The following is a 27,231-nucleotide window of genomic DNA, read 5'->3' on the forward strand; positions in this document are numbered from 1 at the left end:
GTGGTGACGTCACCACGTTGGAGGAGCATGAGTGGTGACGTCACCACGTCCATGATGCAGCAGCAGACAACTTGAACAGCTCGGACATTGATAATTGTTTTTTTACCCTTCTATCTAGTAACAAAACTGACACCTTTTTACAAGGAGTCATGTTTGCATAGACCACAATACCTGCAGTCATAATGCAAACAAAAAACATAACTCTGAAATCATCTTCTTAGGTTTTTTCAGTAAAGTCACGTAGATAAAACATCAAAATGAATGAAAATAAAATAAAATAAAATCAAAAATCACGACGTTTCGGAGGCAACACAAGACTCCGTCATCAGGTGGGACCGTCACCGCCAGATTAGCTGCATCAAGTGAGGCAATGATTCAAGATGTAATCCCTTAAAAGCGAGTTGAGGGGGGGAGGAGAGGGAGGGGGGAGCTCATCAGACTATGGTAGCCAATGAATGGAACGTATCGGGAGGGAGGGGGGGCGAGGCCAAAAGAGTGGGCGACGGCGTGCAAGCGATTGTGCGCAAGCGGCTAATTACTGCACACGCCAACACAATGGAGCGATTATGCGCAAGCGGCCAACTGCCGCACACGCCAACACAATGGGCAGAGAGGGGGAGGGAAGCTCTAATACACATGATAGACAAAAGAACGAAAATGCCCATGTTTATACCAATGCTGGCTGAACAATGAAGAGAGTACTGTTAAAAAATAACTGGGGATGTTAACACTCGGTAAAGTAAAGTAAAATAGTGCCTGTCAGATAAGATGGTCCAAAAAATTGTAATTAAGTCTTTTTTTGTGTGGTTGATAACATCTTTCCAATGATTACTAAGTTTGTACCCATCATCACGGTTGAAATTATGTCTGTGTTTGTATATTTGTATGGCTTCGTGTACAAACCTTTGATGGTAGCCGGGAGGTTTGCAGAGAACCTTGGTCTCGGAAAAGACAATTTCATGAGAGCCCACCGAGTTGTAGCAATGATCGGCAACGGCAGAAGAATCAGTTCTGCCGTGTTTCAGATCTGACTTGTGCTCGCGGACACGATCAGAAACATGACGTTTCGTTTCTCCAATGTAGCAATCACCACAAATGCAACTCAATTTGTAGACTCCAGGATACTGTAAGTCAGGAACGACATCCTTCACAGATGGAATCAGATCACGGATTTTATGCACTGTACTGAATCGGACTTGGATCTTATGTTTGTTTAGAATTTTGGAGATCTTTTTGGTCACGCCAGCTATGTATGGTAACGTGATGGTTTTGGTCGGAGTTTCATGTGGCTGTTTCTGTGTGGTGGGAGAGACAGCTTGGCGGATAGTACGGTCAGAGTATCCGTTCATCCTGAGGGCCCGATGTACATGTCTTAATTCACCAGTCAGGTGGTGTTTGTCAGAAATGCCATGGGCTCTGTGGTATAGCGTTTTGATGAGAGAATTCTTTTGAGATGGGTGGTGGTGGGAATCCGGTTTCAAGTAGGAATCTGTGTGGGTGGCTTTTCTGTAGACAGAATGTCCCAAGGATCCGTCAGGCCTCCTCTCAAACAGAATATCCAAGAATGGTAGTTTACCGTCTTTCTCCACTTCCATGGTGAATCTGATGGATGGGTGTCTGGAATTGATGTGGTCCAAGAAGTGGTTCAATGCTGGGAGGCCATGTGGCCAGATGACGAAAGTGTCATCCACATACCTCTTCCACAGGGAAGGACGTAGGGTGGATGTCTGGATGGCGTCTGATTCAAACTTTTCCATGAACATGTTGGCTATTCATGAACATGTTGGCTATTCGCTCTCTAAATTACAGCTTGAATGAGGGGGAGGGGTATAACTACACTCACACAATTAATATCTTACTAGGAATTTTATACAACAAAAGTTATATACATAACTGTTACGCTTTGTGTAATTCAACAAAACAAACAAAACTTAACTCCGAGTTCTCTACGAATTTCACGAGTCCGTTCTAAGTTTGAAAAATCAGTAATTATACAAACTTTTCAATAATTTTCTTCTTCACTTCGATTTAAATTTTCTTTAAAACTTTCTTCTCACCAACATTACCACTCATTACCACTTTCTTCGAAGGCAAGTTTGTAAAATAATACATGGTACAGACAGCAGACATCTTGTGTCCGGAGATCAAAAGAACATTTGAAAAAGTCAGTTTATCACGCAGGACTGTGACTTGCCGTGTGGAACTGATTGATAAAAATATAGCCAGTCAATTAAACAAAAAGTCTGATTCCTTTAAATTATATTCACTAGCACTGGATGAAAGTACGGACGTAAAATACACTGCTCAGCTCCTCATTTTTATCCGAGGCATTGACGACAGTTTTGCGATAACAGATGAGTTTTTGACCATGGAGTCCCTGAAACGAACAACGCGGGGAGAGGACTTGAATAACCAGGTATCTGCTGTCATCGAAAGAATGACGCTACTTCGGAGTAAAGTTGTCAATGTCACAACTGATGGATCGCCAAATTTAACTGGAAAAATGTTGGGCTGCTGAAAAGAATCCAGGATAAAGTGAAAGAGGAAAACCCTATCCAGGATATAATTTTCCTTCACTGCATCATCCATCAGTAATTCCTGTGTAAGTCTGTATTGCAGCTTATTCATGTCGTGAATCCAGTCGTAAAACTTGTGAACTTATACGACCAAGGGGACTTCAGCACCGTCAGTTTATTACGTTCCTGGAGGAAACTGATGCGGATCATCAGGACTTGCTGTACCACTCTCGTGTCGGCTTATTAAGTTTGGGGAAAGTGTTACAACCAGTGTGGGAGCTGAAAGAGGACATCATCGCATTTTTGGAGTTGATGGGGAAATCTGACGAATTCCCTGAGCTAAGCGACAAGAGCTGGCTTAGGGACTTTGCGTTTGCTGTGGACATATTTTCACACATGAATGAGCTGAATGTGAAACTGCAGGGGAAAGATCAGTTTGTTCACGACATGTACAAATCCAATCTCACTTTGTTCTCCGGACAAATTGCGAAAAAATGTTTTGCTCATTTCCCCACACTTGCCATGCAGGAAGAGGCACCGCGAAACGCAAAAAAGCACAGCAAATCGCTTGAGGACCTGCATGGAGAATTCTGCCGTAGGTTCTCTGATTTCAAAAACATTGGACAGTCACTTCAGCTGGTGTCCTGTCCCCTGTCACAAGACCCTGAAACAGCACCACAGGAGCTGCAGTTGGAACTGGTAGATCTTCAGTCTGACTCCGTCCTAAAAAGGAGAAGTTCAACTCTGTTAAACTGAATTACTGTTATGCTTCACTTAACAGATCCACTTTTCCAAACCTCCGGAGGACTGCACAGAAGATACTGACTTTGTTTGGCTCGACTTATATGTGTGAGCAGACATTCAGCGTCATGAACGCCAACAAAGCCCGTCACAGATCAAAGTTAACGGATCAGCACCTCAGATCTATCCTGAGAATTGCCACAACCAAAATAACTCCAGACTTGGATGCACTGGCAAAAATGGGAGATCAACAACACTGTTCCCACTAAAATTGAAAGTGATGATCTGTTGCTTCAGCGAGGTTAGAGCCAAATCTCCATCACACAGCCTGCGTGGCTGCTCTAACCTGTTAATGTAGATAATAAAGAAGTTCAAGTGAGGTAATTGGTTTGGGCGCAGACCTCAGATGTTTTCATGATGTTTTATCAGTCACGTTACGACATGTTTTTGTATTGTTCATGTTCGTGCAATTTGTAAATTTTCTTTGCAAATAAATGCTTGGCTACCTGTTAAAGGCCAAATCCTGTATTGTAATGATTTTTACATGTCATGTATATTAGTTCACACAAACACTCCATCCATCTGTTCCTGGCCCGGCCCCTTTGTCAAATTTTAGAACCCATTGTGGCCCGCGAGTGAAAAAGTTTGCCCACCCCTGGTCTATACCATGGGTAAAGTCGCTATCATACAAGGTTAGGAATGATTTCAAACAACTGAGACTGGCAGTGATTCGGAAGTTTGGAGAATATTCAACACTATCTGATAGATTCAATGCTGTAAAATCGATGACCCAAGGCATGGACCAAGATCCGCGAGATTACCTCCTACAATTAAAAAAGCATACTATGCAGGCGATGTGAATCAGTATCACGAGGGTGACCAAATGTTCAAAATTATGTTTTTTGAATCCTTGAGTCCAGAGATTACAGAAATTGTGGGAATGGTTTTGGACACAGAGCCAGCCTCCTTACACCGCATAAAGAGCACGGCTTACATGGCATGGCTATACAGAGCTAAGAATCAAAATTCGAACCCAACACACAGGGAGAGGGATCATGAACCTAGCCTCTCAGAGAGTAATAAAACGCACACGAGCAGCCATGGCACTCCAAATACAAGGCATTCCATGCAACGAGCCGCCCCACAATGCAGAGAGGAGCGAACACCCACGCACAGATGGCAATATAACAACCTAGAGAAAGGGTGGCACACAAATTGGAAGCACAAAAAGCCAAATATTTACGAGAATCGCAGGATGTGGAGCAGAATCATATCAGCACCACATCTGTGTGTGTAATTTTGACGCAAGGTCAAAATTACACACACAGATGGCAAGTTAACCATCCAGCGGGAGGGTGGCACGCACATTGGAGGTGCAGAAAGCCAAATATTAACGAGAATCGCAGGATGTGGAGGTCAAAAGCAGAACCATATCAGTACCCGATGCGACGGCACATGGGAGGTCAAACACAATTTGCCCATTTTCGACCAATTCCCCCACCGGCTATACCAGGAGAAAATAGAGAAACAGGTAATAGGGAAAAACAAATGGGCTTAACTGAGACACAAAATGCGGTACCAATGCACGATGAATCACCCACATTAATTGAGAATGAGCTGCCAGAGAACACACCACCCACTGAATTAAAGCAAATTCACAGCCCCATTGTAAAATGCAAGCAGACTGCGAGTGTAATAAAAGACTTCGTCACACACTGCTGGTCTCCGTTGCTCTTTTATTTAGCTTCTTGCTCGCACCCCGCTGGTCCTGACAATGGACCAGCGTCTTCTCACGTGCGCTTCCTCGTCAGTTCTTCCTGCCCCGCACGCGCTTCCTCGTCAGTTCTTCCGTTCCCCCACTCCGCACACCGCTGGCCGACGGTGTGCCAAAGCTCCTCCAGCCACGTGGCTGATGGCGCGGATCCCCTCCGGCCACCCAACGTGGTTCAACTTCTTCACTTCAACAACTGACCCGGAGCCCTTCCGGGCTCCCACCTATATCCTGTTTATCACGTGATCCTGCCTCCTCCCCTTGTGGACCGTCAGATCCGGCCTACCCATAGCGCCCTGCTGGCTCCACCCCCATTCACTTCGCTTCCGATTGGACCCGAGGTGAACGGCAGGCCCTCCCATATGCCCCCATACTGGGCTCCGCCCCCCAATACCCCAGGCCGTATGATTCGGCCAGAGCCCAGCAGCGAACCCCGTTTACATTCGCATTACATGACCCCCCCCCCCCCCCCCCTGATGTAAAAGACCGGCTGTCCCGGCTGAAACAGGATAAAATAATGTGAGCGACGGCAACACATTCACGAATCACAACAGACACAACGGAGAGCACAATAACGACGAACATAATCAACAAAAGGGAAGGGATCTGGAACAAGTGCGGGTCACCGGCCCGTCCTTCACGAGAAGTGGCACCCTCGGAGATCGCAGTTCCGACAGGGTTTGAGGAGCGGCGGAAATGGAATCATCCACCGCTGGTGGAGGCCTGTCCTTCCCAGCACCCCGCTCACCAGAGAGTCCCGTAATTGGGGCCCCTTGCAGCTGCAACCTCGGCGGGGTTGGAGGGGCAGCGGGATCAGGTGCCCCTGTCGCCGTGGTAGGCCCACCTGGTGCAGAAATCCCTTTGTCCGGTAGGATCACCGCCGGCCCGTCTACAGGAGGCACGACAGGCATGCTTGCAGGTTGAACAGGCAAGGGCAGTGGCGCGTCGGACGCGACAGACACCAGCAAGGCAACGCTAGGAGATGACGCATCGACACGCGGGGCAACGTAGGGTTTCAATCGGGACATGTGAACATACCAACGTCGCGACCCAACCCGAACGTGTGCGGACTGTGGGCTAGGGACCTCAATCAGCACCACTGGCCCTTGCCAGGGTTTGTGCAACTTAGGGGAGGTTCCCACCGGCACCTGTGGGCAGTGGAGCCAGGCCATGTCCCCCACTCGCCAAGGGGACCCACGATGAGAGCGCTGGGCGCACCGTTCGTTCCGGTAATGGGTCTTGGCCGTAGCCAATTTGGCCGCGTCCAGCGCCTCTGCCACGCACCGAACGGATTCGGGAATATACTCGGGGAGGGGTTTAACAGGACCCTTCGCCCGCGTGTCAAGTTGCACCTCCACAGGCGGCACATTCTCGCGACCATTCATCAAAAAGACGCATGTGGTGCCATTCGGGATATGCAAATCCCAATCGGCCTGCTTCTCGCTAACCATATGGCAGAGCATGGCCGACAGGGTCCGGTTCAACCATTCAACCATCCCATCAGTTTGTGGATGGTAGGGAGAGGTCCGAACTTTCTTAGTTCCCAGTGCGTTGCACACATCCCGCAATAGGTTTGAAGAAACATTTTGCCCTTGGTCCGTAAGCAGCTTTTCCGGTGCCCCCTTGTCCATGAAGTACCCGAACAGGAATGCCTCCGTGATAGACGATGCGACTGGTTGGGCAAAGGCCAAGCCATTGGCCATCGCGAAAGATATTCGACCCCGACCAACAAAAATTTGTTCCCCCGAGCGGACGGGGGAAAGGGCCCCAGAATGTCCAACGCCACCAATTCGTTAACCCGCGTCACTTTAATCGACTGCACTGGGGGAACATACGGTTGTTTGGGCGGCTTCCGCTGGGCACAATCAGAGCATGCCCAAATGTGCCCGACGACGTCAGTCGTCATGCCGTGCCAAAAATAATCACGTTGCAGCGTCAACAAGGTTTTCTGCACCCCGAGATATAACAACTTCTCAGCGTGCAGAATCCGAATAAACTCGTATCGCAATGACGACGGCACAACAAGGTGCCAGCGACCCTGCATGTCCTCTCTCCACATCAACAACCCGTCACGGAGAGCTGCTCCCGGCATCCCATCAGATGACGGATACCCCTTCGACTTTGCAGCCTGACTCCGCAAGGACCCAAGCGAGTCATTGAGCAATTGTTCACGAATCCACACAGAACGAGGCAAATTAAAAACCCCGTCAGCCGGTTCCGGACACGTGGAAGCCACAGGCATCTCCACAGTGGACACGACAGGCCGCGGGGGCTGTGGAACCCGCGTGCACCTATTCGTGCCAGAGGCACACACGCAGGTGGACCCCAGCGGCAGCCGGGAGAGCGCATCCGCATTAGCGTGACGCGAGCCCTTACGGTATTGAACATCAAACGAGAACTCCTGCAAAGTTTCCAGCCATCGTGTCAGCTGGCCAGATGGCTGGTCAACTTTCAGGGAGTATTGCAAGGCCGCATCGTCCTTGCACACAATGAATTTCCAGGCATACAAATACAGGCGGTATTGTCTCCGACAAAATGCACAATAGCTAGCAATTCCCGCCGGGTGACGCAATAGCGGGTCTCCGCCGGAGAGAGAACGCGACTCCCGTAAGCCACAACGCGCTCGACGCCACCTTTACACTGTGATAGGATGGCGCCAATACGCGTCTCACTAGCATCGGTATCCAAAATGAAAGGCAAATCCAAATCAGGGTAATCCAGCGTCGGCGCTGATGCCAAGCGATCGCGTAGGCCGTGAAACGCCGCCTCCTCCACTGGCCCCCATTTGAACCTCTGATTCGTCGCCGTAAGGAGGTGCAGCGGCCTAGCGATTGTAGAAAAATTTTGAACGAATCTGCAGTAATAGGAAGGACGCATGTCTCCCACCGTGGCCGGAGTCGGCCAGTCCCGAACCACGCCATTAAGTCCGGGTCCGTGGCCACAACATCAGGGCTGACAAGGTGACCCAAATAGCGCACGGAGTTTTGCAAAAGGTGACACTTCTTGGGCTTAAATTTCAAATTGGCGGAACCCACCCTAGCAAAAACAGCATCCAATCTCTGAAGATGCTCCTTAAACGTGCGGCTAAAAACAATGACGTCGTCCAAATATATCAGGCACGTATCCCACTGCAGGCCGGTCAACACGAGTTCCATTAACCTTTGGAATGTAGCAGGGGCGGCGTTCCAACCCATGGGGAGACAATTAAACTGAAAAAGGCCCTGCGGCGTACGAAAAGCCGTCTTTTCACTCGACGATTCGTCCAAGGGGAGCTTCCAGAACCCCGAAGAGAGGTCGAGAGTCGAAAAAAATTTCTCCCCAGACAAGGCATCGAGGGAATCATCCATACGCGGCAGGGGGTAAGCGTCTGCAACCGAAACTTTGTTTAACCTCCAAAAATCAACACAAAATTGCAGGCTACCATTCTTCTTCTTCACCAGGACCACTGGAGCACCCCTTGGGCTGTTGGACGGAGAGATAATGTCGGCGGCCAGCATATCATCTACTGCGCCGCGGACGTGATCCCTCTCCGCTGGGTTCAACCGATGCAGATTCATATGAATGGGACTAGCATCCCCGGTATCAATGTGATGGGAGAGCAGTGAGGTGCGTCCCAGTTCGAAATCATCTTTGCAAAAGACGTCGGAATATTTGGACAGCAGCGCGCAAAGCGCGGATCACTGGTACATAGTCAGGGACGCGTTTTCCTGACACAACCCGGCGATCCAGCGATCGTCCTGCGACTTAGAAGCCGAAACCCCCGCCACGAGACCCTGGCAATCCGCATCATCATGGGCCGTAAAAGCGTTCATGGCATGGGCCAAGACTGTACCGGCCGAAACCACAACATTGTCCGCACCTTCGTTTAACACTTGCAAAAACGGAGGCTGACCCGGCCGAACAATCGTCCGGGCTGCGACCAGCGCCAGGCCGCCCGTAACAGCGTTGGACAGCGACAACAACAAACCCTTCGCCCCCTCAACCCCAGGCACGAGTTTCCGATAGCACAGCGGAATGAGCATCTGCGAGCCCGGCGGAATGTCGACTGAAACGTTGGACAGCGCCTGCACCGGGAGGTTCGGGGTGGACCGGCCCCACGGCGACGTCAAAAAGAAAATCTTACGGCCCGCCGGTAACTCAATACAACCCTTATCGACCCTTATCTGAATCGGCATCTTTGCCAGAAAATCGGTCCCCAATAAGCAAGGCACAGCGAGGGACCTGGAGATCAACACCTTCCCCAAAGCCGACACATCCCCAATGGAAATGTGTGCTTCCACCTGACCCATGATGCCCATACTTTCCCCGTTAGCAGCAACACATGAATCGAAAACCAGTCGTACCCGCGACGGCGGAATGGATAGGAGATGGAATATAACATCCGAGATGATAGTGGCCGACGCGCCCGAATTGACTAAAATCCACACGTCAATCCCCTGTATAGAGCCCAGCACGGTCGAAGACCCAGTGCCGGCCGCAACGACTCTGCGAGCCAGTTCCCGCCACTGCGTCATCGTCCAATGCGGATCACTTAGAGTCCCCCCGTTAGAACAGGCACCCGGAACGCACTCCGACAACGATGAATGAGGTGACAGGCCTTGCCGGGTGTCTGATGCGTACCGACTTGCCTGACACGGGTCACCGTCCGACGTCAATGGCGCGTCCTTGGTCGGGGACTCGGGCGAAGAGGTGAACGAGGTCGACTCCGGCAGTCACGCGCGAAATGTCCGAGACGTCCGCAGCGATAACACGCCATGTCGGCCCATCGCCCGGCCCCCCCCAGCGTTTTTGGGTTAAATCGCGTTATTTATAAATGTGTCGTAACCCTCCACCACCCGACACGGTCAATCAGCAAAAAAGTGTCACGTTGACAAAAGACAAATAGTTCACTGTTTTAGCCCACCGGTGAATTGCCCGATGATGCTGGATGCAATTACCAGCAAAACGTCATACTCAAAAATTGTAAATGTTGCGGTTTCACACTTCAACACACCGGTGGGCTAAAGCAGTTAACTATTTGTCTTTTGTCAACGTGACACTTTTTTGCTGATTGGCCGTGTCGGGTGGTGAAGGGTTACGACACATTTATAAATAACACGCGATCTAACCCAAAAACGTTGATTAAGAATAATATTGGTCGCGAAAGCCTACGTGTTAAACTTAACATTTATAATTGGAATCTCAGCTACACTGTAACATGCTCCTCACATTTCCGCTTTCAAATTAAGAAGCTTCAAATCTTGACGATGCTCCCAGTACGTGTAGGGAACGTCACAGACGTCGCACTGATCAACAAGGGGCATAACCTGAAAGTGCATCTGAGAGAGGCACAACGCGTAATCTGCACACCGCACTCCGATGTGCACTGCCGCTCACCAATCCAAGCGCCACAGTCTAGGTTCAACCCTGCGTAGCTTCAAAGATCTCAAAACAAGTCGGCGACATTCCGGGTTGATTTGGCCACAGCCTCTTTTGAAATCTACCAACCACTATACTCTTTGCTTCTTTCTGTAAAGTCACGCAGGTAGAGAAAATAAAATAATAATAAATCACGACGTTTCGACCACAACACAAGTAGTCGTCATCAGGAAATATTTCCTGATGACGACTGCTTGTGTGATGACGACTACTTGTGTTGCGATCTAAACGTCGTGATTTTTTTTTCTACCTGCGTGACTTTACAGAAAGAACCAAAGAGTATGCATTCTTGCAGTCACGAAACCTTCAAATCAAGATTCTACCATGCACTTCCATTATTCAGCGCGCCCCGCGAATCCCTGTGGTGGAATGGCAGCGCCCTCACATGGCGCACACCAACACCTCTCCAGGCCCTGCTTGGGACCCAAAGGGCGTCTGAGAATTGGTCGCGATTCGTGACTCGGTCCGCAACTCTGGACCAGTGCCTGCAGTGAAACAATGAACCCCACGTGACCCCCAAAATCCCCATCTCCCCCACCCCCTAGGGGTCCCTCCTCTCACGTGACAACCCCCAAGCCCCCCCCCCCAGACAACTCCCATCTACCTCACACCCCTTCAATAGCACCCCACACACCCTCCCCCTACCTCTACCCCTCCCCCTGGTGGTTGTTGCTGTGGTGGTAATTGTGGTGGTGGTGGTTGTTGTTGTGGTGGTTGTCGTAGTGGTGGTTGTTGTTGCTGCTCTACTGCCTTCGCCTGACGAGCACCAGGGCCACGTGGCGCCCTCGTGGGGAGTTCCCAGCAACGTCAGTGGTGATTCATCCCCCCCCCCTCCACAGTGCTGGGTCACAGCAGCGAGGCTGCAGGTTGCCCCTCAGGGCTTCTGTTTGTTTTTGTTGTCGCCAACGCGGTGACGTGGTGACGTCACAGCGAGGCTGCAGGTTGCCCCTCAGGGCCTCTGTTTTTGTTGTCGTCAGCGCGGAGACGTGGTGACGTCACAGCGGAACTCCCCCAGTGGCGGGAATCCCGAATGTCAGAATCTGTGTTTGTAGTGCAGGAGGAATCCGATGAGCTGTGAAGCTCTTTGTGTTCACAGATGGTGCAGTGGTGAGGGGGGGCGTGGAGGGAGAGGGGGAGCAGTGACGTGGTGACATCACCACGTTGAGGGAGCGTGCGTGGTGACGTCACCACGTCCATGACGTATTAGCATCAGCAGATTACGTGAGTAGCTGGGACATTGTTGGCGCCTTTTATGTTAAGCGCCATCCCTGTATTTGTTTATTAATTTGAGGATATAATTTGCTTGGCAGTGGCTCTGTAGAGCATTTGGTCCTCGTGTTTAATTAATGAATAGCGTTGCGGGATGCAGTGAGCACGAATGACGCTGTACACAACTACATTGTTGTTGTCTGTGTTCTATATATTTATTTTAGAATCGACGATACAAGCGTTACAACGCCACTGTCGTACGTGTACATTTATAATTTGTATTATTAATATTATTATTGTTGTATATTTTTTCCACAACCCATGGTACCACCGGTGTATAAACACATCCCAGTTCAACATTGCTAATCACTGCACCCCTACACTACAGTCCCACGCCTCTGGCAAGGTGAATACATCCACGTTGGCATCACACACACAGAGCGGTACATATTTTATCACCCCCACTCAATGAAGGTTGTGAGGATTAATTCTAGATTTGAAGCTTTTGTGATTGCAAGGATCCATACTCTTTGTTTTTTTTGGTAAAGTCACGTAGGTTAAAAAGAAAAAACTAATACATGAAATTACGACGTTTCGGAGGCAACACACGCCTCCGTCTTCAGGTGGCACCGTCACATCAAAATTACTGTATCAAGTGAAGAGAGCTCTAAAAGACACAACCTTGTATACTGGTTAAAGGGAGAGCGGAGGAGCCAGGATGGGCCGTGGGGGGGGGTTATAAGCTGGTGAGGTGACGAGCCTACAGCCGAGGCCTTGTGATGTAGATGGCATAAGTAGATACGCGAGCTAGGATTATGCCGCCATTTGTTATGCACGCTGGTGCATAACAAAGGGCGAGGAGACGAAAGGACATATTTCTGACCGAATTCGCGAGCACAAATCAAATTTGAAACACTGTAGAACGAATTCTTCGGCCGTAGCTGATCATTGTTTCAACACAGCGGGTTCTCATGATATCGTTTTCTCCGATACAAAAGTACTCTGCAAACCTCCCGGGTACTACCAAAGATTTGTCCATGAAGCCATCCAGATATACAAACATAGACACAACTTCAACCGAGAGGATGGTTTTAAATCAAGTAATCATTGGAAAGATGTCATCAACCAAGCCAAACTCTAGCTGCCTTATAAGTGTACAGCCATAATAGCTTTTTTAGCTTTTTTCACACACTGCTTGCCTGCAACCCACCGGCAGCATAATCCTAGCTCGCTTATCTACTTACACCATCTACATCACAAGGCATCGTCTGCAGTTCCAGGCGTATCCGCACTGCTCGTCACCTCACCAGCTTATACCCCCCCCATTGCCCACCCTCTTCACTTTATACAGTAATTTTGCTGTGAAGGTGTCACCTGAAGACGGAGGCTTGTATTGCCTCCGAAACGTCGTGATTTTATTTATTTGTTTATCTTTTTAACCTACTTGACTTTAACGACAAAACCAAAGAGTGGTGTGAGGATTGTTTACGCTCAGCCCCCCCGGTTGTGATGGAGAGCCACTCAGCCCCTAGCCACCGAGAGCCACCTGCCAGCCAAGGGCGTGGCGTTGCGCGTGACGGTGACGAGGGTGGCGAGCGCCGTGCGTCGTGGTGAATGCCCTCAGTGCTGTTCACGTTCACCTCTCTCAGCACGCACCACTCAGATCCATAATCCTCACTGAGGCACCTACACCACTCCACCACAGGAATAGCCCAGGGTGTAGGGGCTGAGTGAAGGTTTGTTGAAACGAGTGCAATGGCGCCATAGAGTCAGCGCTGTAAAACGACAGCAGCCCCGCGTCCCAGTCCAGATGGACCCCGATTCTCCGCGGAGGCTCCGACACCGACAGTGAGGTCTCTACCCCGCAATGCCGCACTGAGAAGCTGTCGCCATCTTTCTCTAGACACCAGGAGACGTCACTCCCTCCCAGGCCGCACCCAGCATCACCCCCTCTCCGTGGGATCGTCCCGTACGCGACTCCAACCCGACACCACAGCGCACTCCCCACGTCCACCTCCCAGTAGTGCTGACCCGACGAGAAGCTTTCAGAGCACAGGGCTTGTGGACAGCTCTCAAACCGGTGTGGGTGATGGGGGCGACCCTGGGGGACACCGCTCCCCGTCACCGTCCTGAGATCCGAAGAAATCTGGAGGCGGTTGTGGGCTGAGTTTGTGTCCAGAGTCGGTGAGCATACATCTGTGACATTAAGACACACACACGTGGTTTGTACACACACACACACACACGTGGCGTGTACACACACACACACACGTGGCGTGTACACACACACAAACGTGGCGTGTACACACACACAAACGTGGCGTGTACACACACACACACAAGTGGCGTGTACACACACACGTGGCGTGTACACACACACACACGTGGCGTGTACACACACACACACGTGGCGTATGCATACACACAAACGTGGCGTGTACACACACACACACTCACGTGGCGTGTACACACGCACACAAACGTGGCGTGTACACACACACACACACGCTGGTGTTGTGTTGTCTGTTGTGTTGTTGTGGTCACACCACACTACGTGATACGTTCATACGTAACGCTGTGATCATCACGCGTATGACAAATGCATACAGGACTGGTATTAGTGCACTCAAACTAATATTCGTTAGTATTAGTGTACACATACTAATATTAGTTAGTATTAGTGTATACAAACTAATATTAGTAAGTATTGGTGTACATAAACTAATATTCGTTAGTATTAGTGCACACACACTAATAATGTTCGTTAGTATTAGTGTACACATACTAAATTCGTTAGTCGAAGTGTACACAAACTAATATTCGTTAGTATCTGTGTACATATACTGATATAATCTCTCGTGAATAATAATAATTAGTGAATAATAATAATAAATAATAATACATAATAACAATAGTACTGCATTAACATGACCATGGATGTGTGTGCAGTGTTAGTGAACAGTGGTAATGATGCTAGCACCACGATGCGAAAGCCACTCGCACACTCTCACATCCACGAACAGACATTGTGTGTCACAGCCTCGCACACTCTAATATCCACACACAGACATTGTATGTCACTCCACTGCTGGGGGAGCGCCTCCTCGCGCCGTGCGCGTCTTGGGGGGGGGGTTATTTGACCATACTTCACCGCTCTCGTCGGTGCGTGTTGGCGATGGTGGGGATCGTGAACGTTAAAGCGTAGAGGTGCAGTACAACAATGGGTCACGTTGCTCTGCTCTCTGCTGGTGTGATGTGTAGACATTCGGCACGAGAGTGACAAAGGCGGCCGGGCGTGTTGCTGGCCATCCAACCCATCGTGTGCCGTGCCAGCGTTCATAGGTGCTGCTGGTCGCGGACAGCACTTGCCCCAGTACCCAGCAGTAGGGTTTAGTAGAATATTGAAACTGTTAAACTAATATTATTTCACCTGGTAGAGCCCACTGATCCATGTCGCTCTCTTTCTGCGTCTCTCTCCCCATGGTTGCGTGGATTTCCCCTACTTCCTCGCATTTTTCCCTCCACATTTAGCTTAATTTTGCATTCCGAGGATTTGACTGCTGCTATAAATATCCACGCGATGACCCACTTCGTAGAGCTGGGATTTGTTATAGTCAGGTCGCTTCCGAACAAAAAGCGACATGGTTCAGTGAGTTCTTTACCTGGTAAAATAATATGAAAAAGGGGGGTGCACACAGAAATGCAATGCAACAGAGGGTGACACCCGGGTGCTAGACTGAGCAACTCACAGACGACTCTTTCAAAGGAGCGGATCGTGGTGACGTCCAGTGAAGTGGCAGGTGCGGGTGCAGATTCCTTTCGGAACTTTTTCCTGGGACAACCACCAACAGCATCACACACAGCCTCGTTTAACCACAGCATCGGAACACTCATCCATAGCACAATCAGCACATGTCTCACACACAGCCTATGTCTATCACACAGCCCGTGTCTCACACAGATCGTGTCTTACACACAGCCGATGTCACACAGGCAGTGTCTCACACGAAGTTAAAGACAAAGATCCCCGATATAGCCTTAACAGACTGTAAGGGCAAATGCTGTCAGCGAGCACCTATGAAGGACAGAATGGTACACGAGTGGATGGGTGGCCAGCACCACGCCAGACCGCCTTTGTCTCCAAAGTGGCGATTTTTACCCACCATACCATGTACTAATTTGAGGCTGAGTCTACCTAGGGGAGGCCCAGGACCGGTTCAGATAATCGTCACTGGAGTTGTCAGTGAGCAGAAATCGAACCCAGATCGCCGGGTTCTCAGCACGGTGTAACATATACAGCCAGAGTTTAACACAGCCCGTGTCTCACACAGCCCACATCTCAAACACAGCCCGTGTCTCACAGAGCCCCTGTCTCACACACAGCCAGTGTCTCAGACACAGCCCGTGTCTCACACACAGCTTGTGTTTCACACACAGCCAGTGTCTCACACAGCCCGTGTCTCACACAGCCAGTATCTCACATAGCCCGTTGTCACACATAGCCTCTGTCTCAAACACAGCCCTTGTCTCACACACAGTCAGTGGTTCACACACAGCCCATGTCTCACGCACAGCCCGTGTCTCACGCACAGTCAGTGTCTCACACAACAACAACCGCCATTCGTCAGTAAGTGGCGGTGACGTCACCACGACGCTTGTGCCAGGCTATATGCACCTTGAGGTCACGTGAAGTGTCGATCGCCCGCTGGCAGGAGGTCATGGGGCAGACCCAGATGCCGCAGGTCGACTGACTGAGATGACTGGCTGATGCACCACCTGTGCCCCTATTGTGCCAACTTGCTGTGCTTTAGCAACCCGGTGCTCCACTCGTTATTGTGAGCGTTGCTCCTCCGCCCTCTGTTGTTGTTGGAGGGCGACTGCCTCCAACTGCCCAGTAGCGTCCTTCACGCGCCTCCTCTACAGAGGCCGATCTTGACACCGCTAGTACCAATCCTCGACAAGTCCACTCAGCTCCACGTCCTCCTGGACCACATCACCTCATCTCTTCTCTAGCCCGTGCCACACACATTTAGCCCTCTCGATCTGGCCGAACAAAAGCTGTGTAGGCATGCGGTGGCTGGGCATGCGGGCTACATGGCCCAACCAACGCAGCCTTGCCTGCCGGAGGAGCTCACCACTGGGACTTTGTCCAGATCTTTCAAGGATTTGTGAGATCCTCACACAATCCAGCCTGGTTAAATCCAGGATGAATCGTAGGCAGGCCAGCCTAAATGTTTCTAACCGGCGACAATGTTCTATTCAGGGGGTCCACGTTTCACAAGCGTAGAGAAGGAGGAATGACCGTGGCCGAGAAGACCTGAAGCTTCGTGCGTAGCGAGAGACCAGGTAGCTTCCACACAGCGTTACACAACTGATGAAAAGATAATGCCGATCGACTGATTCGGAGTGAGACGTCTGCTGTTAAACTGGAGCTGGTCATGAGCACACTGCCCAGGTATGGGAAACTCTCCACTCTCTCCACAACGGCCCGATCAACAATCGGGAGTTGTGCTGGTGGAGTGCCCGATGGTACAAAATACCCAGACAGGTGCTTATTTTTGGTGGGGCTGATGGTAATGCCCCACGTCTTAGTGGCAACATCCAGGTTCAGCAGCAGCACTTCCAACTCCTCCTCTGAGTGAGCAGCAATCACCAGATCATCGGCATACTAAATATGGTTGAGCAACAGGGAGCCATTCCTTGACCACACCCGGGCATCGATCAGCCTGCCTTTGTATCTGTACCAGATGGAAATTCCTCTGGTACAGCCATTGAAGGCTTCAATAACTACGTGGTCAAAATATATGTTAAATAATGTGTGAGCCAGAGGACATCCTTGTCGCACCCCAAGGTGTACAGGGAATAGCTCTGACTCCCGGCGACATAGTTCTTAATGATCGTGAGGAAAGGGTCAGGGACTCCGAAAGCATAACGAAAACCCAGAGCCCAGGCCTACTGATAGTATCATAGGCCTTGACCACTTCAATAAAGCAAAGATATAAGTCTTGTTGGAATTCCCTACACCACTGCTGTAGCAGACGGACAGAAAATATAGCATCCAATTCCTCAAACCGCATTGGGGCTCCACAAGACTTTCCTCTGCGTGCCTAGCAAGGCGATGTTGAATAATCCTTGGCAGGATCCTTCCCGACACACTGAGGAGTGAGATGCCCCTGTAGTTGTTACAGTCTGTGCGGTCCCCCTTCTTAAATAGGGGGACCAGCAGGACATCGTTCCAATCCTGCAGAACCCCTCCAGTGGTCCAGACTGTTGGTATGATGTCATGTAGGGTAGTCTGTGCACAAACGCCATCCTCCCTCAGCATTTCGCTTGTGAGATCATCTCTGCCCTGCGTCTTTCCTGGTCTCAGACTCTGGATCGCCTTCAGTACTTCCTCAACAGATGACACCTCAACCAGCCATTCACAGTGAGTGAATTCTTCCTCCAATATTCGAGGCACCACAGCCACGTCAGTGTAATCCCCACTTTGTCGCATGTTGTTTTCCTGGCTGAGGGATTTTCCCTCCCCCAAGACCGCACAGAAATGCTTAGCAAATCTGCAAACCTGTTCCTGGGGGTCGGAGATTGGATCACCGTTCTTTCCCCTGATGATAGCAATTGGTATGGTGCTGCAGGTTGCTTTTTTGATGGAATTAAAGAGTGATATGTGATCGCAGGCCACTGATGCAGACTCCATCTCCTCAGCAACCTGCGACTACCACCCATCCTTGCAGCGCCTCATGGCTCTCCAAACCTCCGAGCGACTGCTGCGGTAAGCCTCCTCATTCTCCGACGTGGGATGCTGTAGCCGATGAGAGGTGGGCCTGTCGCATTTTCTAAGTCAGCTGGAACACCTCCTCTGTCAGCCAGGGTCTCTGGGAAGGTCTGGATCGTGTACCCAAAGCAGCCATTGCAGCTGCCTTAGCCACAGTCCTAAACTACGCCCATTTCCCCTCGACATCGGGAGGAGTGGGGGACGATTCGAACCCCAGCTGCAAGCGATGATGAAATTCTGGCTTGCAACTTTCATCAGCTAGCTGAGACCATGCCACTAATGGTGTGAATGTGGCCCTGGGTGTACACACACAGGCAGTGTCTCACATACAGTCATTGTCTAACACACAGCCCGTGTCTCACACACTGCACGTGTCTCACACGCAACCCGTGTCTCACGCAGCCCGTGCCTCACACACAGCCCGAGTCTCACACAGCCTCTCTCTCAAGCACAGCCAGTGCCTCACAGACAGCTTGTATGTCTTACACACATACATATCGTGTGTCTAACATAGACCCCGTGTGTCTAACACACACAGCCCGTGTGTCTAACATACAGCCCGTGTGACTAACACACAGCCCGTGTGTCTAACACACACATCCAGTGTTGTGAGTGTTAAACCGTGAGACGTGATGATCTGTACCTGCGCATCAACTCCAGGTGCCTCTGTGGAAGAGAGAGAGAGAGATCATGAGTGAAGTCTCTACCATTTGACCACGAGCCCCTCTGCCACTGCCCGCTCTGTTGTTCTGGACACCGAAACGGCGTCTCCACAGAAGTGCTCCCCACCTGCAGGAAGGCGAGCGAGTCCTTCTCATGCTTCAGATTGTACAGGCGAGCGGCCATCGCCTGGAGCTCCCCGATCTCCCGCTTGTGACGAGCGATGTCCTCGTCTATCCGGGACAGCAGCTCGCGCTCCTTCACGGCCACGCGACGTAGAGCCTCCTTCTCTTCCTCGTTCAGAGCCTTCCTTAGGCGGGCAAACTTGCCCGTGATGCGACCCCTGATCCCGGCCACCGATTCCTGCGGAGACGCGGGAACCACGGTTGGCTCCATAAGCCATAAGTCACTCCGTGTGTGCGTGTGGGCGCCATGGTGGCTAGGAGATGTTGACTCCCTCGCCTGGTATACAGCAGGTCGTGGGTTCGATCCGGATCCTAAGGCCTGTATATTTGGAGTTTGTTCTCTCTGTAGTTGTATGGCTTTTTTCCGGGACCTCCGGTTTTTGCCTCCACATTTAGGATCAACGTCGCGCATTTAGAGTATTCGGCTGCTTTCAATTTCTACGTTACAATCAGCCACTTAGTTGAGCTTTCATTCGTAATAGTCAGGTCGCTTATGAAAAATAACCTTCCCTGGTAAAAAAAAATAGTTTAGTCTATGGGTCTCTATGTGTTTCTATGTGTCTCTATAGGTATCTAGGTCTCTCTCGGGTCTCTATAAACTGGGTGTTTAAAAAGATAGACTTGATTTGAAATCGCTATTTCTCTGCAACCACGAACCGCCCATGAATGAAACTCTTACCACTTGAAAGGGCAGGGCATAGACTTTCAAATGATTACCGCTAGATTCCTCTCCCAGCACACAAACAGCCCCTAGTCTCAGTCATTCGCAAGATGGTGACCCCGCAACACAAGGCGTTTTGCGTTCTGCAGTTCAGCAAGACTGAATCCGTAATTGCGGTGCAGCGTGCGTTTCAACGGCGTTTTGGCATTGGTCCGCCAATGTTAAAGAGCATTCGTCATCGGTACCGACAATTTGAGGAAACAGGCTGTTTATGTAAGGGGAAGAGCACAAGGCGACCACGCACCTCAGAGGAAAACGTGAGAAGAGAGGCTATTGGGACGAATTCAACTGTCGTCTCGATGTTGTCCATAAAGCTGGTGGAGGGCACATAGCGCCTTTATAAAATGGTTATTTAAACATTACACCGTTTGTTACTTTTTGTGTAATTGTAACATGTTGGCATTGTGAAATATACTGCTTTAAAATTAGGTCCATCTTTTTCAAACACCCATATCTATTTATATATGTGTCTCTATGGGTGTCAAGAGTGTCTTTGGGTTCAAGCACGCGTTTAGAGTACAGTATTTAGAGTATTTGGTCATATCCATTTCCACCTGATAAGCCATTTCATTGAGCTATCATTTGTTAGATTCAGGTTCCTTCTGCAAAAGAGCTACATGGCTAAGTTTGTCATTACCTGGTAAGTTAAAACTAGTTTAGTCAATAGATTTCCATGTATCTCTATTTGTCCCTATGTATAACTATTTGTCCCTATGTATCTCTATGGGTCTCTATATATCTCAATGTATCCCTATATATATCTATGGGTCTGTATGTATCTCTATGGGTCTATTGTATATTTTCTCACGTGATGATGATGATGTCAGCCACTTTCTTGAGCTGCTATTATTTGTGACAGCGAGGGTAGCTTTTGAAAAATGTACATAACCTTACCTAGCAATATAGAAATGTTGTAGTTTAAATAAACTCCGGTGACGCGATTAGGGACGGCGTGAGGTGCAGCTGTGAGGTGTTCGTGCCTCTGCGTCCGTGCCGGTGCACAACCTCCTGTACAGTGCAACAGCTGCACCACAGCTCCACCCGGATAATCTTTGGCACTCTCTACATTTTTTATGCCACAGGAATGGAATACGCGATACCGAGTAACGCAACCTCTCAGCAGACTCGCCAATGCGGCTATCTAATGCAGTAAATGTGCAGTTCCCTCGTAGTTAATGTTGAGTTTGAAAATTAATTATATGATCTTGATTTGAAGCTTTCGTGACTGCAGAAATTCATACTCTTTGGTTCTTTCCTGACTTTACTGAATGATATAGTTATAGTAAGAGGCATCAAAGTTATAATGCGACTTCCTCAATGGATGGAGGTCACGGGGGTCAAAGAGCCAAACCCGGACATGGTACCTGCTCCTCCTTGCGAGCGGCCTCCATCCGCTTCAAGGACTCATCCGCCTTCTTCCTCTTTTCCTCCACCGCTCGCGTCTCCTCCTCTACGCGCTTCTGTAGTGAGAGACGAGACGTCACCAGGGGAGACTCCAGCCCCTGAGTCACCTCTCACACTGCCCTTCCTTCCACACCGACCCCTCCAAAGTGAAGGCCATCATCTCCACGCTGCCTTTGTACGACTGAGGGGGGGGGGGGGTGGGGAGTGGGCAAGCTGATGCTTCGTTGTAGCACCAGCCGGTGGGAGCCATACTGGCTTGGTGTCCGTACCGATTCGGACCCAAAAGCTCATGTGCACACAGCTGCCTAGTTTAGAAGATAAATCTAATATAATTGTTTCTCAGGTGGCTGTGATATCAGTCTCAAATCTTTGTCCAATTAATTACTTCATACGGCAATTATGTCTAATGAAAGCATAAACTTCAATACTTCATGAGGCTCTTTCCTGAAATGCAAACCAGAAGATTAGCTACACAGGCAGAGAGACAGAGATTCAAAAGGGAGAGCATGAACACATGATAGTTTTTAGCCTTCAAATGTTGTGTAGCCGAGTGACATAATTGGTCAGATCGTGTTACGGTGTCTCACTCTGAGGGCCTCACCTTCCGTGTCTTGTGCTCGTCCTTCAGCGTCAGGACCTTGTGCCATGTGTGTTTTCCTGCGATGGTGCAAGTTGAGCAGACCAGGCTGCTGTCTATTGTGCAGTAGAATTCCAACTCTCTTTTGTGATAAGGACATCTTCGCTCATCCAAGCTTGCAGTGGGATCCACCACAGCGTGGTCTCTCAACCTGGGATTCTCCAGGTGAGGCCTAAAGTGAGAAAAACAGTAGGAAATCTCACATCTCAGGCAGGTATTCACTGCAGGAGTCTGGCCGTCACCGCAGATGTCACACACAACGGCCGCGGCCATCCTGTATCCAACTCTGAGCTGCTTCGCAAGGGTTGGTGAGGGCTATGTTCCTCCTCAGCTGGGGTCGCACAGGGAAGGTCGCTCGGCACTGCGGGCAGCTCAAGCTGCTCCCCGTCTCCCAGGCGGCCTTCAGGCATCAAAGGCAGAACGAGTGTCCGCAGCTCAGCGTGGAGGGGCAGACGAACGTGTCCAGGCAGATGGAGCAGCGCAGTCACTATCCACACTCTCACTGGGAGTCGCGCTCGCCATGACCCATGGCTTCGCTGAGATCGCTCGCTGTGTGGCTCAGAGAGACGCTGGACCAGGATCTTTCTCTTATATCGACGGTGAAGAAGGAAGTAAAATGCTTTAAATGTTTTCATTGCCGTCACTGACATCACGTGACACTACCTAGAATGTGAACCCGTGCCCCTAGGTGCACAAACAGCAGCCTCAAGGTGAACACGGATACCGTGTACACACCTTGACATTTAAAGAAATGAGTGCTCTTGTTAATATAAATCGGTGAGGCTCAGCTGATGTGGCTCATTCGTGCAATCAGTGTCGAGAGATACTCATCCTTCTACAGCAAGTTGGTGGCAATATGTTATCTCCCTTGCCCGGTATACAGGAGGTCGTGGGTTTTATTGCGACCCTGACGCCTGCTTAAATATTTAAAGTTGACATCTCTCTCTCTCTCCGTGGTCGCGTTAATTTTTCTCCGAGTCCTCCGATTTTCTCTCCACATTTACAATCAACATCACCTAGTCAGATTAGTTAGCTGCAATACATTTTCACATGATAAGCCATCATTTGTGGCCAGGTGGTTTCTGAAACATAGCCACATTGCTCAGTGACCCTTACCTGGAAAAATAAAAATAGTTGGTATAATTTTCGATTTAAAGCTTTCGTGACTGCAGGGATTCATCTTCTTGGTTCTTTCGGTAAAGTCACGTAGAAGGAAAATAAAAAGATAAGAAAAATAAAACATAATTAAATAATTCTCACGACGTTTCGGCCACAACGCAAGCAGCCGTCTTCAGGTGGAGAACAGCTCTGTCAAGGAAACAGAGTCTGAATGGCACGCCCCAGGCTTGGAGCGACTATTTATGCTGGGATGGAGGGGCGAAGAGCGTCTTGACAAAATAATTTGCATATCAAGAGGAATTTAGCATATTTATGGGAAATGTAGATATGCGATTAGTACTACTTGTGAAATGCGTAGGAGGTTTGGCGAGGGGTTTAAAGTCATTATGCCCATGCATTATGCAGGATTAGCAGTATCAAAGGGAGGGAGTAAGGTTAGAATTAATAAAGAAATGAATGTTAATAATATGGCGCCGCAACAACTAATATGCTTATAGACTATACATTGTAATATTACACTATGTATTATTCTACCCACCCAACTGTATACCACACTGCTATATATTCACTATAGCAGTGTGGTATACAGTGCTATAGTATCACTATAGCAGTGTGGTATGCAGTTGGGTGGGTAGAATAATACATAGTGTAATATTACAATGTATAGTCTCTACACTATGGGAACCTCATTTGCCAGTAAAAAATATGATAATTGTTTTTTTACCCTTCTATCTGGCAACAAAACTGACACCTTTTTACAAGGAGTCATGTTTGCATAGACCGCAATACCTGCAGTCATAATACAAACAAAATACATAACTCTGATAATGTGCACTGTCCTTGAAGTTGATTGGTACACACCCGAGACAGCTTTTCTTAGAACCTAGTCTCCCATGTGAGAGCCTAGTCTCACATGGGAGACTAGGCTCTAAGAAAAGCTGTCTCGGGTGTGGACCAATCAACTTCAAGGACAGTGCACATTATCAGAGTTATGTATTTTGTTTGTATTATGACTGCAGGTATTGCGGTCTATGCAAACATGACTCCTTGTAAAAAGGTGTCAGTTTTGTTGCCAGATAGAAGGGTAAAAAAACAATTATCAATGTATAGTCTATAAGCATATTAGTTGTTGCGGCGCCATATTATTAACATTCCTTCCTTTATTAATTCTAACCTTACTCCCTCCCTTTGATACTGCTAATCCTGCATAATGCATGGGCATAATGACTTTAAACCCCTCGCCAAACCTCCTACGCATTTCACAAGTAGTACTAATCGCATATCTACATTTCCCATAAATATGCTAAATTCCTCTTGATATGCAAATTATTTTGTCAAGACGCTCTTCGCCCCTCCATCCCAGCATAAATAGTCGCTCCAAGCATGGGGCGTGCCATTCAGACTCTGTCGCCTTGACAGAGCTGTTCTCCACCTGAAGACGGCTGGCTACTTGCGTTGTGGCCGAAACGTCGTGAGAATTCTTTTATTATGTTTTATTTTTATTATTTTATTATTTTCCTTCAACGTGACTTTACCGAAAGAATCAAGAAGATAGTTGGTATAGTTGTAGATATATCATGATGTCTTGTAACTCCATCTCAGTGTAATTACCCCAACGTGATGAGTTTCTTGAATGTCATCGTGGCATCCGAGATGGGATTTGTCTGTAGCCTCCTGTGACCCATCCTGGAATCTGAGAATTTTGCTAGCAGTGTGAATTATCACCAACTATACCGGCCTCTATCACTTACTGCTGGCGATGTCACCGTCTCTCACTCTCACCTTGTCCGAGACTGCAGATCCCCGTGCCGACCATTCAAAGCCGCTCCCACCACTAACTTCACCTGCGTTGTTGTTTCACATTCACACGCACGGCTACTCAACACGCATGCACACGCAGCAACACAGATGGGAATCGGAGTTCCCCATGATTGTAAAAAATAAAATAAAAACTAACCTATGTTTTTTATTTATTTTACCAGGTGTAATACCCCACTGAGCTATTAGCTTATTTTTCATAAGCAACCTGCCCATCCCAAATTATAGCTCAACAAAGTGGATCATCATGTTGGAAATGCATAGCAGCCAAATTATCGAAATACTGCACTCTAAACGCTACTTGAACCCGGAGACGCTCTCTTGGGCTCTGCGAGTTGTTCACAGCAGATAACGAATGCTTTGGACTCTACACCCCAGTCGGACTCGTGGGAAAACCCGACATAGATTACGCTGAACACCCGGCCTGGACTCATCCACTCTACTTACTAACGGATAAACACGCAGAACTGCGTTTGAAAGCTTCCTTCTACAAGGTCACCAATGCGAGTGAAGGGGGTTCCCATGATGCCCACGGCTCATTCCTTAGTGCAGCAGCAGCGACGGCTCAGTGCTCAGTGAGGCGCATTGGCTCCAGGCATGGCAGGCAGCGCGATCCGCCGCCGGTTTTGCAGCCAACAAATCATTGCAACGTCCCGGGAGAGCCACTTAGGTGAGGGCTCAGAACACCTCGAGTGCCAAGCAGCCCACACCCGGCTACGCATTCAGTTACACACACACTCATTCACACACTCACACAGGGGCCTACGGTCTCTCTCTCTAACTCACCACTTGTATAAAGCGTTTGTGGACTCCCGTACATTGATCTGCGTGTTTCTAGTCTGTGTGTCTCTAGTATGTATATCTTTTTAAAAAGTCATCTGTTTCCCGCCTGTATTATATCTATGCCTTTTCCAATAATTTATGTGAAGAGTGATATTGCCTATTTTCAACCTAACAGTTTTTTTATCTCCATATTTCTGGATTTAGTGCGGTCTAAAAAAAGGCTTCATACGAATTACGTAAATTATCCACGACCAAAATAATATGTATTCCAGGGGTATAACCAGAGCCTGCCCAACCGCCTTTGTCTTCCCAGTGGCGCCCCTCATAACCATTTACGGCCTTCGGCCAGGAAAGTCACGACATGTGCACACGAACGACGCATTCACGCAAGCACCAGATGTTCCGTTTTATATTAAACATATTTTAATTGTATTGTTTTGAATGATAAAATTATGTTTCTTAATTAAAAACTTATATCATTTTGCATCTGGAAGACTTAATTGTAAACGACATTTCACGTGAATTTTCTCTCGTCGTTAAGTAGATGTCCTTGCTGGGTGTTCGGTTCGATGCGGACTTTCACCTGGTTGGGATTGTGGGATCGAGATAAGGTGACATCGAGCTGGCCGTGTGAGAAGGCCGCCGTCGGCAGAATGATTCCAACGTAATCGAAAGTCTGTACCTGCGACTTGTTGCTTGTGATAGCGTATGCGAGGAGAATGAGAAATTGTTGTCATCGCAAAACAAATGGCAAAGTCGTGTCGGTGGGGGCCAAGTCGATTCTTGGAATCAACACCGAATCGCCTCGGTTACACTCAGAGATAATCAGCTCCTTGATGAAATTGCTCGCGAAGCTCCTCAACAATCAGTCACGTGCCATTGCAAAGTCCTTTCTTTGAGTCGAGATTCTGCAGAAGCATGATGATGACGCCCTTCTTCAGCAGCAGGACGTGTGGTGGCATTCCCGATAGCGTCTGGTCGTTAAGAAACTCGACTGAAAAATGCATTGTGTCGCTGGGATCTTCGCTCACGACTGAATCGACGCTGTAGTAGATGACGGCCTTGCCAGGCATCTGTCCAATGATATTGTGGTTAATTCCGAGTGTCTGTGCATTGGTTGGTGCGACAATGACTCGCTTCGAAAGGTCGTCTATAGACATATCTCCAATGCTGCCGAAGATGGATTCGATGAGATCCATCCATTGCCACCATCTACTCCGAGATTTGAATTGTGCTCTCTGCAACTATTCCTGGCATTGGGGGCAAGCTGCCTGTTCCCACTTTAAGCAGCCATTTGTTGTGCTCATTTTGTCCCTCGCTGCGTATGTTTGTCGTAAGCATGAGCTGCGTGGAACTGGCTTGCCTTGATACAGCACTCAATGATGTTCGTTCGCGTTCCTCGCAGCACAATTGGAAGACAAACAAAAACAAGATCCAGGTCCGATTCAGTACAGTACACAAAATCCGTGATGGG

At 49.0% G+C, this 27,231-nt stretch overlaps 1 protein-coding gene and 1 pseudogene across 1 annotated transcript in view; one reads left to right on the forward strand and one right to left on the reverse strand.

Annotated features, from left to right (window-relative positions):
* Window positions 1-22,559, reverse strand: part of LOC144947412 (E3 ubiquitin-protein ligase TRIM11-like) — a 34,815-nt pseudogene extending 12,256 nt beyond the window's left edge.
* Window positions 1-27,231, forward strand: part of LOC144947516 (E3 ubiquitin-protein ligase TRIM11-like) — a 147,957-nt gene that overhangs the window by 44,481 nt on the left and 76,245 nt on the right. The window lies entirely within an intron of this gene.

Source organism: Lampetra fluviatilis, chromosome 45 (assembly GCF_964198595.1).
Source record: "Lampetra fluviatilis chromosome 45, kcLamFluv1.1, whole genome shotgun sequence".
Taxonomy (NCBI): domain Eukaryota; kingdom Metazoa; phylum Chordata; class Hyperoartia; order Petromyzontiformes; family Petromyzontidae; genus Lampetra; species Lampetra fluviatilis.